Here is a 10,734-nt window from a genome sequence, read left to right on the forward strand (position 1 = left end):
GGAGCCAGCACTAGGGGCGGGGGCAGAGCGTGGAGCCTCCCTGGCCACCCATTGGCCTAGGGGCTGCAAGGACCTGCAGCCGCTTCCAGGAGCTGCGTGGAGCTAGGGCAGGCAGGGAGCCTGCCTTAGCCCCAGCCCCTGCTGCGCCGCCAACCGGATTTTAACGGCCTGGTCAGCGGTGCCAACCAGAGCTGCCAGGGTCCTTTTTCAACCAAGCATTCTGGTTGAAAACCGGACGCCTGACAACCCTACCGGGGCAGCCTCCTGCCCGCAGGGAGGTGGGGACAGGAGCAAGCAGTGAGGGGTCGGGCGTTGGGAGGAAGAAGCAGAGAAGGGGGTGGGGCTTGAGGCACAGCAGGGTGCGGGGCCTCGAGAGAAGAGTGGAACAGAGGTGGGGTCTTGGGGGGGGTGAGGTGGGTGGGGATGGGACCTTGGGGAAGAGGTGGGGCGGGGATGGGGCCTTGGGGGTCCGGTTACCAGCAAATACAAAGGTGGCAACCCTATGTCCTGGGCTGCTCTAAGTTACCCCAGGGACAATTTTGGTGTTCACCAGTTGTTCCAGGATCAGGGGAGCGGCAAGGTGGCCTAGGACACCAAGGACCAGTTGGGGATTGAGCCTGTGTGCTGGAGATAGTGCCGGTCAGGCAGCCAGTACATAGTTGATTTTTGTGAACAGGGCCCCAGATTTATGTGACTGTGGTTGTGGTCCCCATTTATAAGAGCAGTGCAGGTGACTTTTATTTATTTGAAATTAAGGAACAGTGCAAAGAAAGAAAGAACAAATGTCAAGTCTCCATGAGAGAGAGCGAGCGGGTGAGCACACAGTGACTGATCGCATAACATTCTGCCCCCGTACTGAAACACAATAACAGCAGCTGTCTCACAACTGCCCCAGGCTGAGAGACAGAGGCCTGTACGGTTTAAAGGCACAGTGCACAGAGACCAGCCCCTCCGTTTAGTTACATGGCTACAGGCCTCCAAACAGCGGCAAGAAAACAGGCTGCCTGGGTGAATTCATACCCTGCACCTTGCGCACATGAGTACCTGGTTCTCCAAAGGCTGAAGAGGCCAGAGTGCAGCTCACAAGGAAGTGGAATGCAGCCTGCAGCCATTCTCCTCAATGCTGAACTATGGCCTACGGGTCCTAGCTTGCAATGCTGTCTTGAGCAGCCAGGCTGGCCTGCAGGCTTAGACCTGTGATCTTCATGGGCCTCACCTCCCCATTAAACATGCAATCTACTCTGCAATTCAGATGTAGCCCTCAGGCTTCTGGCCAGCTGCCAGCCTGTGTGTCCATTGTTTGAGCATGGTCTGGGAGCCCCCATCCTCAGCATTCCTCGGGCTGGCTGGCTGGCTGGGAAATGCCAGCTCTCTGGGGTTGCACTGGCAGTCCAGCCAGCATTGCTTTTTGCCAGTGATAATGTCATTGCTTAGCCTCTTTAACATGGAGGAGCTTGGTTCTGCAAAAGGGAAATTACAGGTCACAAGGAGATCTGAGGTTACAGCCTCTTGTGAAGAGACTAATTACTACCTGACTCATAGGAGCTAGGTGCTGGTCAGGGTGATGCTCCACTAACCCTGCTTGGGGGAAGGAGACTGAAACAAAGGGCTACAATGGAGGGGTGGGCAAGATGAAAGGGCACCGGCCACCACCAATACCGTGAGTGAGCCGGCGTGACTTTGTGCACCCACAAGGGGGAAGAGACCTGTAAACCTCCCCTGTTGGACTTTATCCCCTGAGCCCTGAACCCACCGAACCGAACTCCATCATGCGAGGGTCACCATCCCCATTACCTGGCCCGCTTAATTATATACCCACGACTGCCTGTACTTTTTGTATGAGTGATGTACCCTCACTGCTTGCTGACTGTATCCTGATCTCACCCACCGTATACCCCCCCATTGGGGACATTGCAGACTGTATATGCTATGTGCTGCCCAACACCAAAATACTAGCATCCCCCCATACTCTGTATGTTACCCCTGATGACCAATAACTGATGCTTCAAATTCTCTGTATCATTTATTTTTTAAATATTTTCTAATAAAATTTTAAATCTGTTCTCTCAGGGACTGTGCTCACTAAACAAGAGACTGAATCAATAATGCATGAGGAGCTGTTTCAGTGACAAATGAAAGCCACTCCCCAGAGCCTCTCCTCCTGGGAGATTCAGCACAGCTTCATGCCACCCTGCAGTTCCCCATCTCCCTCTCAGGCTCAGCGTTACATATATGGATAAGGAGACAATGGCTCCGCTGGTGCTGAATGGATTTAGTTCCATTTGGGGATGCTCCCTCTGAGGACTTATCTATACTAGAAAAGTTGCACCAGGTTAAGATGATTTTAAATTGATCTAGTTAAAATGGTGTAAACCCTAAGGCAGACATTCTTAAACCGGTTTAAACCTCATTTCAATCAATTTAGCGTAATTTGGTAATTTACCAAGCCTGGCTAAATGGATTTACCCCAGTTTAAATGCAGCTACATTAGGAGTTTGTACTAATTTAACTAGACAGATTAAAAAGTGAGTGCAACTATTTTCGAAGAGCCAAAACTTGGGTCTAGTCTTTATCTGGATTTATCAAACCTACTTTGATGTGGGAGCCTGATTGGAAAGTTCATGTGAACAGTTTTTTTTATATATATATTTCTGTCTTTCCACTTCCAGGCCTGGCTGACAAGAAGAAGCCCAGAGGATGCTGGGAGATCATTTTCAGAGAGAAATATGCATTTCATATAAACAAAACATCCTGATCCCACCTCCTCACGTTAAGACAGCTCCACGCTCCAGGCCATCCTGAGATAAATATAAGGGTGTCTCAGCTCTGGATGCCTTTGGCAGTGTCCAGGGTCCATAACTTTCGATTTTGTGCAGCTCAGTGGGGCTTAAAAACCAAAGCAGATTTGTAGAGAATCAGTCGGATAGTTTTCAAGTTGTGGGGGTGTGACCGGTTCTCTGCCCCGCCCCTCTTCCTGCACCCGCTGGCTGTCCCAATAACGTGCACAGAGGCCTTCAGTTGTGCAACACCCCTGGCTTTATTTACACACACAGGCTTCTCCCCACCACCAGTGTTGAGCTATAGACAAGGCTTGCACAGTCAGTTCCCTCTTTTCCTGAGTCAGCCCACAGCTAGGAGCCTGACCTTTCCCTGGCTGGCCATTTTCTTCTGGCTCCCAGCCCTTATAACTGCTGGCTTGTCAGGCCCGCAGGTGGAGCCAATCCCCAGGCCAGGCATCAGGTCTGTTTCACCAGCCCCAATCTATTTCTCTTGATTGGAGCTGGCTGAGCAGGGGTAATTAGGTGCTTTTGCACCAGCACCCGGCTGCAGGTGGCCTGATTCTCATTTAGAATGACCAGATTATATGCATCCGAAGAAGTGGGCTGTAGTCCACGAAAGTTTATGCTCTAATAAATTTGTTAGTCTCTAAGGTGCCACAAGTACTCCTGTTCTTTTTGCGGATACAGACTAACACGGCTGCTACTCTGAAAAATGACCAGATTGTGTTTTCTCCACAGAATCTACATAACAAGCCCAGTTGTACATTCCTAGCTTAAATCAGGTAGGAGTTTGATAGCCCCCACGCGGCTGACTAGCACCGTTGGGGGGCGGGTGTTGTTTTCACTCTTGCAGTCCTCAAAAATAGCTCAGCTAATTTTACTCAGATTTTCCAAAAACGGTCACCCCTGGCCTGAGACCCTGTGTGGAAAATGTCTGCCCCAGAGGAATTTGTTGTCGGGAAGAGAAGAGGGGGTGTCTTGGAATGGCCATTGGAGCTCAGCCTAGGCTATCCCAGGACAAGGCAGCCATTGACATTCCATGTTTTACTTAAGCACTGAAACGAAAAAAAATCTGTAATTGCTGTGATATGATCGTATTAAAATGCATCCTGGCGTGTCGAGCGCCCAGTCACTCCCGGAGGCCCCAGTCCTGAGCAGCAGCACACAGGGTGGCTCTGTGGGAGGGGAAGGGTGGCCCAGTGGTTAGGATGCTACTAGCCTGGATTTGATTCCCTGCTCTGCTACCGACTTCCAGTGTGACCTTGGGCAAATCCCTCAGCCTCTCTGTGCCTCTGTTCCCCTCTGTACAATGGGGATAAGAGCCCTGCCCTGCTTCCATAAACATGTTACAGACTGTGAGGTGCACAGATCCTATGGTGAGGGGCCATGCAAGTACTTAACCAACAGATAGGCTCTGCACTGCTTGCTGCCAGGGGTCAGGGACAGGAATCCTCCCCAACCCTGATGGTGGAGCTGCTCTGCATTCAGCACTACAGCCCTGAAGGGAGGACAGGAGGTCTACCCAACCCATCCAGGCCTGTGGACGGCATGAGCACAACCTGTCCTGTCTGCCCGTACCCACATCAGCAGTGAAACTGCACTGCCTTGTCCTCCACTGGGAACAGATCATCCTGCTCCTCTATCAAAGCCCTTTGTAGTCTGGATTCCCTCCCAACCTGTGCCCCTGCCACGGGTCCCACTTCCTAAAATCAGCTTGGGCTGAGCGGGGCTGGGCTCGGAGTACGTCTTCCTTGGTGAAAACTCCTTGGAAGAAGAATTCCCTCCCAGAGGACTGTTACCAGCGTAACTCCCCCAGCCCTGCTCTCGGTGCCCTTCGGGTCCAGCACCATCCCCTTTTATTTCAGATGGCCTGTTCTTGACTGAACTCGGGCTCACGTCTCTTGCCCCACTGGGAGCTGATCCCTTAGGAGGGTGCAGTGCTTGGCCTGAAGGATACTCTCAGGCTGGCCCCTGTGCCGGGTTCTTTGATACCACCTGCCTGTGCATTTGGATCAATCGGTTGTTTTTTGTTTTGCATTTTATGTTGCTGAGGGGATAGGCCTAAGGACAGACCCCCCGAAAAGGGATTAGAAACACAAAAATAAACAAACAAAGGAGTCAGGCAGCTTACTGGTAAGTAACAAATTTAAAAAGAAAGTGCAAATTTATTACCTGGTTCACCACTTCATCACTGGAAAGTGGATATACACCAACCTTCGCAAAACCTGAGCAGATTTGCCCCACACTTCATACAAACTCACTGGCAAAGATAAACAGTAAAACAAATGTATTGACTACAAAAGATAAATTTGAAGTGATATTAAGTGTTAGGCAAAAAGTCTGAGTTAGTTACCAAAATAAAACAAAATATAAGCACGCAGTCTAACCTCTCAACCCTATTAGACGGGGCAACATCTAGATCAGGGGTAGGTAACCCATGGCATGCGTGCCGAAAGCGGCACGCGAGCTGATTTGCAGTGGCACTCACACTGCCCGGGTCCTGGCCACCGGTCCGGGGTGCTCTGCATTTTAATTTAATTTTAAATGAAGCTTCTTAAACATTTTAAAAACCTTATTGACTTTACATACAACAATAGTTTAGTTATATAGTATAGACTTATAGAAAGAGACCTAAAAACATTAAAATGTATCACTGGCACGTGAAACCTTAAATCAGAGTGAATAAATGAAGACTCGGCACACCGCTTCTGAAAGGTGCCGACCCTTGCTCTAGATTAAGCAGCTTTTCTCACCCCACTGGATATTGCAGTTCCTAGTACACAGATTTCACCCTTGACATCTGGCCAGTCCCCTCAGTTGGAGTCTTCAGAGTGTCCTTGTTGCTTGCAGCGTAGGTGGGTGAGGGAGAAAGGCCCAGCATGGGGCCCCTGTGTCTGTTTTATACCCGCAGTCCAGGTGCTTGGAAAACACAAGTCCAGAGTCTCCAGCCAAGGTTGAGCAATTCCCCTGGTGTGGCCTCATGCAGGTGAGTCATTGCATAGTAGCTCCCTTGCTGGCAAATGGTTGGTGACGGGTTGATTGACACCCTACCCAGGTGTTGGCTACTTTCCTTGCTGTTGCCTCTGGGGAGCTAATATCTGGCTGATCCCCCAATTTACAGCATGTTTTAGTGACCACCATACAACTCAATTCTCATAACTCCATATGCATTAATGGTACACATATGGATAGAGAAATGACTTTCAGCCGATCATAACCTTTCCTCTGACACCTTACAAGGCATGCTTTATATGCAAGATCACAACAATATACAAAGGAGGAATATGGGGGGTCACAGGGTGTTCCCCCAAGGTACAGAATGTCACAGGGACCATTATGATGGTCTAATCTGACCTCAAGCGTAGCACAGGCCAGAGATCTTCCGCAGAATAACTCCGAGGGCAGATCTTTTAGAAAAACATCCACTCTCGATTTTAAAATTCCTAGTAATGGAGAATCCACCATGACCTTGGTGAGCAGTTCCAATGGCTAATTACCTTCACTGCTGAAAACGTGCACCTTATTTCCAGTCTGAATTTGTCAGGCTTCAACTTTCAGCAACTGGAGCATGTTAGACCTTTCTCTGCTAGATTGATGAGCCCATTATGAAATATTTGGTCTGCATGTAGGTACTTACAGACTGGGATCAGGTCACCCCTTCACCTTCTCTTTGTTAAGCAAAACAGACTGAGCTCCTTGAGTCTATCACTATCAGGCAGGTTTTCCAATCCTTCAGTCATTCTCGTGGCTCTTCCCTGACCCTTCTCCAATTTATCAACATCCTTCTGCAATTGTGGGCACCAGGACTGGACAGAGGATTCCAGAAGTGGTTGCACCAGTGCCAAATACAGAGGTCAAATAACCACTCTGCTCCTACTTGAGACTGACCTGTTTGTGCATCCCAGGGATCCACCAGGTGTAGAAAGCCGCCACTGGCTAGGGCGGAATTACTGAACACAGACAAGAAGGGTGGGCTAGTGGTTAGGGCACCAGCTTAGGACCTGGGAGACCCTGCTGCACTACAGCTTTCCCGTATGAACCTGGACAAGTTACTTTGCCTACCTGGGCTTCAGGTCTCCATCTGTACAATGGGGATAACACCCTGGCCTGCCTCACTGGGCCTTTGTGAGGGTAACTGTGAGAGGCTCGGATACTACAGTAGTGGGGGGGGGGGAGATAGATAGATAGATTAGATTAAATTAGATAGATGAGCAGGGCTTTCCATTTATTTCAATAGACTTGGGATCAGGCCCCAAATCTAGACAAAGTGGAAGTGGGGAGCCTTCCTCCCTCTTATCTGGGACCATCAGCTGAGTAAAAACTGAATCAGAGAAACAATGATTCACACTCTTTGTTTTTGAGGGTTATGTTCTCACCAGACCATTACAGAATGAGCAGAGCTCAGTTCTACAGCTGGACCGACAATGCACTACTGAAGTCTGTTTCAACCCTTGCTTCCTATTGGTGAATTGGCAGTGAGCAGCTGTTGTTTTTACAGTCAATCACCAGTGGGTGAAATTCACCCCGAAGGCCTACGGACCACCCAGAGGGCACAAGGGGAACCTAGGTGGTCCATAGACTTGGGTCATCTGTACAGGGGTGAATTTCACTCTCTTTCCGTACTTACTAGTGTCCCAGCGGCCCTCCATTCCAGCACATACATGATCCTGCCAAGCCACGCCGCATCCATGGCTGTTCAGCAATGACAGGCTGCAAAGGACCGTCATCAGCAGCCCCAATTAACACTGGCATCTCCTTGGAGGTCCTGAGATGATGAACAACTCAATCATGCAGGCATGAGTGACTCATCAGCATGCACAAGGTCAATGGGCTTTCCTTCACTCAGCCCCTCATTCATCGTATCCTTTTCCTTCTGGCTGTCAGTCACATGGCCGTCAAGGAGACGAATAAAACAAGCATTGCTAGACACACCCTTCTTCTTGGCTGGCATCTTGCCTTGGAATCCTAAGTTCTCCTATTAACATGGCCTCAGGCCACACTCAGCCTTATCTCTGACCTAGAGATAGGCTCAAGTCACAAAGCTACAGGAGGTGTCTGGATCCAGGGTTTGTGAGTGCCTGGATCAAAGGTTTGGGAGCAGGCCCGTCTCTGCTGCACGTTCACTTACACATTCATTCGCTTCACCATTTTTGGGCCAGGAAGCCTGGACAGGGCTCTAGGGCTCACTGCCCCCACCTCCTCAGCGATCTTTCACATGGCGTGGGGCAGGGACTGGTCCAGGACGAGGGTTGTGGGGTCAGGGACTGGCCTGGGATCAGGGCAGTGGGCTCAAGGGCCAGTCCAGGATGAAGGCCGTGTGGTTAATCTGAGAAGTGCTGAATGTGGAGTTGCTGCAGGAGTGTTTCTGATGCCCAGGCAGAGGCAGGCTGGTGCAAGTGGTGAACATAGGGCTGGGAGGTGTTCAGGCACTTCACTAATAAATAACCTCACATGGCCAGCCTGACACCCCCAGCACTGAGCCGCTAATAACTTCTGTACTGAGAAACAGTGCCTGAGTCACTCTACTTGGCAGTCCGGGCCATTAACCCTGTCAATGATGTCATGCGAGCAATAGGCAAATTTACTGTATTGTAAAATCTCAGCATTTATGGGGCCCTGACTCATGATGCCTAAAGGTGTGGGGTTGATAGTGCTGCGGAAGGGCAAGCAGAATCAGGTCCCTTGATTGTAAGGTGCTTAGCACGCCTTTGATGATGTGTAGGTAATTGGAAGGGGACCAGAACAATAACCGGGAGCTGTAATTAACCACCAGATAAAGAGGGGTGGGAGCTCCCAGATAAGTGCTGACAGGGAGCTGGGCTCTCATCCTGGGAGCTGATCTCCGCAGGTCGGGAAGCAGTGAACTCTTGACTCTGGATTTCTGCCAGATCAGGTGAGAAGTGACTCATTTCCCAATGTCTGTTAGTGGAAGAGACAGAAGTTGGGCCAATAAAAGATATGGCCTCACCTTCCCTACCTCTCTCATATCCTGGGACTGACACACCTACAACAACAGGAGGGAAGGCCCGTGTCCATCCCAAGGAGATGGTGGCTTAGACACAGGAAGAGTGGGCAGAGCTTAGCTGGAGTTCCAAAGCAGGCCACCCAGAGGCCTAGGACATGTCTACACTGCAATTAGACACTTGCGGCTGGCCTAGGGTTGCCAGGCGTCCGGTTTTCGACCAGAACACATGGTTGAAAAGGGACCCTGGTGGCTCCGGTCAGCACTGCTGACTGGGCCGATAAAAGTCTGGTCAACAGTGCAGCGGGCCTAAGGCAGGCTCCCTGCCTGCCCTGGCTCCACGCAGCTCCTGAAAGCGGCTAGCACAGGTGCAGGGGCAGCCACGGAGGTTTCACACGCTGCCCCCGCCCCGAGCACTGGCTCTGCAGCTCCCATTGGCTGGGAACAAGGGCCAATGGGTGCTGTGGGAGCGATGCCTGCAGAGGGGGGCAGTGTGTGGAGGCTCCTAGCCATCCCTGCACCTAGCTGCCACAGGAACATTCTGGTCACTTCCGGGAGCCGCCTGAGGTCAGCGCTGCCCGGAGCTCGCATCCCGAACCCCCTCCTGCATTCAAACTCCCTCCTGGAACCTGCACCCCAACCCCCGCCCCAGCCCTGAGCCCCCTCCAGCACCCAAACTGCCTCCCAGAGCCCACACCCCACACCCTCTCCTGCACCCCAAACCCTTCATCCCTGGCCCCACATCAGAGCCCACACCCCCAGCTGGAGCCCTCACTCCCCCACACATCAAAACCCCCTGCCCCAGCCAGGAGCCCCCTCCTGCAGCCTGGACCCCTCATTTCTGACCCAACCCTGGAGCTTGCAATCCCAGCTGGAGCCCTCACCCCCTCCTGCACCCCAACCCCGCCCCAGCCCGTAGCCCCCTCCACAATCCGAACCTCTTGGCCCCACCCCCGGCCTGGAACCCCCTCCTGCACTCCAAACCAGAGTGGGCCCCATCCCAGAGCCCGCACTCCCAGTCAGAGCCCTCACCCCCTCCTGCACCCCAACCCCCTGCCCCACCCTGGTGAAAATGAGCAAGTGAGCGCGGGTGGGGGGGAGCGAGCAACGGAGGGAGGGGGACTGGAGTGAGCAGGGGGGTCTCGGAGAAGGGGCAGGGCAGGAGCAGGGCCTCAGGGAAGGGGTGGGACAAAGGTGTTCGTTTTTTTGCAATCAGAAAGCTGGCAACCCTAGGCTGGCCCATGCCAGCTGACTCGGGCTCATGGGGCTGTTCCGTTGCGATGTAGATGTTGGGAGCCTCCCACCTTGCAGGGCCCTAGAGCCTGGGCTCTGGCCTGAGCTCAAATATCTACCCCAAAATTAAACAGCCCCTTAGCCCGAGCGCTCTGAGCCGGAGTCAGCTGGCATGGGGCACCTGGGGTTTTTAACTGCAGCGTAGACCTACCCTTAGACAGGTGGGGGAGGCTTCAGTTCCTGGACCACCTGCCCCATGTGGCTGGTTAAGAGCTAGAGGATTCCGGGGTCACAGGATAGCTGTCCAGGAGAGGGGGGGAGTGGGATATACAGCGGGGGTTATTACTATTTGAATATAGCACCACAGATGTGCAGGGGGCTTTGCACAGCAGGCCGGAGAGGAGGAGGCGGTTGAATCTGAGGAAGCAGATGAACTCAGATAAATTGTCAGTGTTAATGGATTCCTCCCCCGAAATGTTGTGGCTTGAGGCATTGAGATGGCATGTTAACTGCAGTGCATGTCTGGGTACAGTGGTGAGTTTCAGCCTAGTTGCTGTTCCTGCCTCAGGTGAAGCTGGCCTGGTGCTCGCTGAGCTTATTGTGCCGTGTGAGTGTGTTAGTAAGTGATCTCTTGTGTGCTGGCCAGGCCAGGTGACTGAGAGATTGTGTAGTGAAGGGTGCAAGGATCCCATGCAGCACTCGCCCTTTGCCTTCAGCTCAGCTGGTGTCCTACTGCAGCTCACCCCAGTGTGGGGACCG

At 52.0% G+C, this 10,734-nt stretch overlaps 1 long non-coding RNA gene across 1 annotated transcript; it reads right to left on the reverse strand.

The window, feature by feature from the left end:
- Positions 1 to 620: 620 nt before the first annotated feature.
- LOC135976994 (uncharacterized) lies at positions 621 to 6,658 on the reverse strand. Its single transcript, XR_010594287.1, has 4 exons — positions 5,534 to 6,658; positions 4,953 to 5,040; positions 2,762 to 2,886; positions 621 to 1,460 (listed from the first exon to the last, which is right to left on the reverse strand). It is a non-coding gene; the product is annotated as an uncharacterized LOC135976994 (long non-coding RNA).
- Between the last annotated feature and the right edge of the window lie 4,076 nt (positions 6,659 to 10,734).

Source organism: Chrysemys picta, chromosome 21 (genome assembly GCF_011386835.1).
Source record: "Chrysemys picta bellii isolate R12L10 chromosome 21, ASM1138683v2, whole genome shotgun sequence".
Lineage (NCBI taxonomy): Eukaryota > Metazoa > Chordata > Testudines > Emydidae > Chrysemys > Chrysemys picta.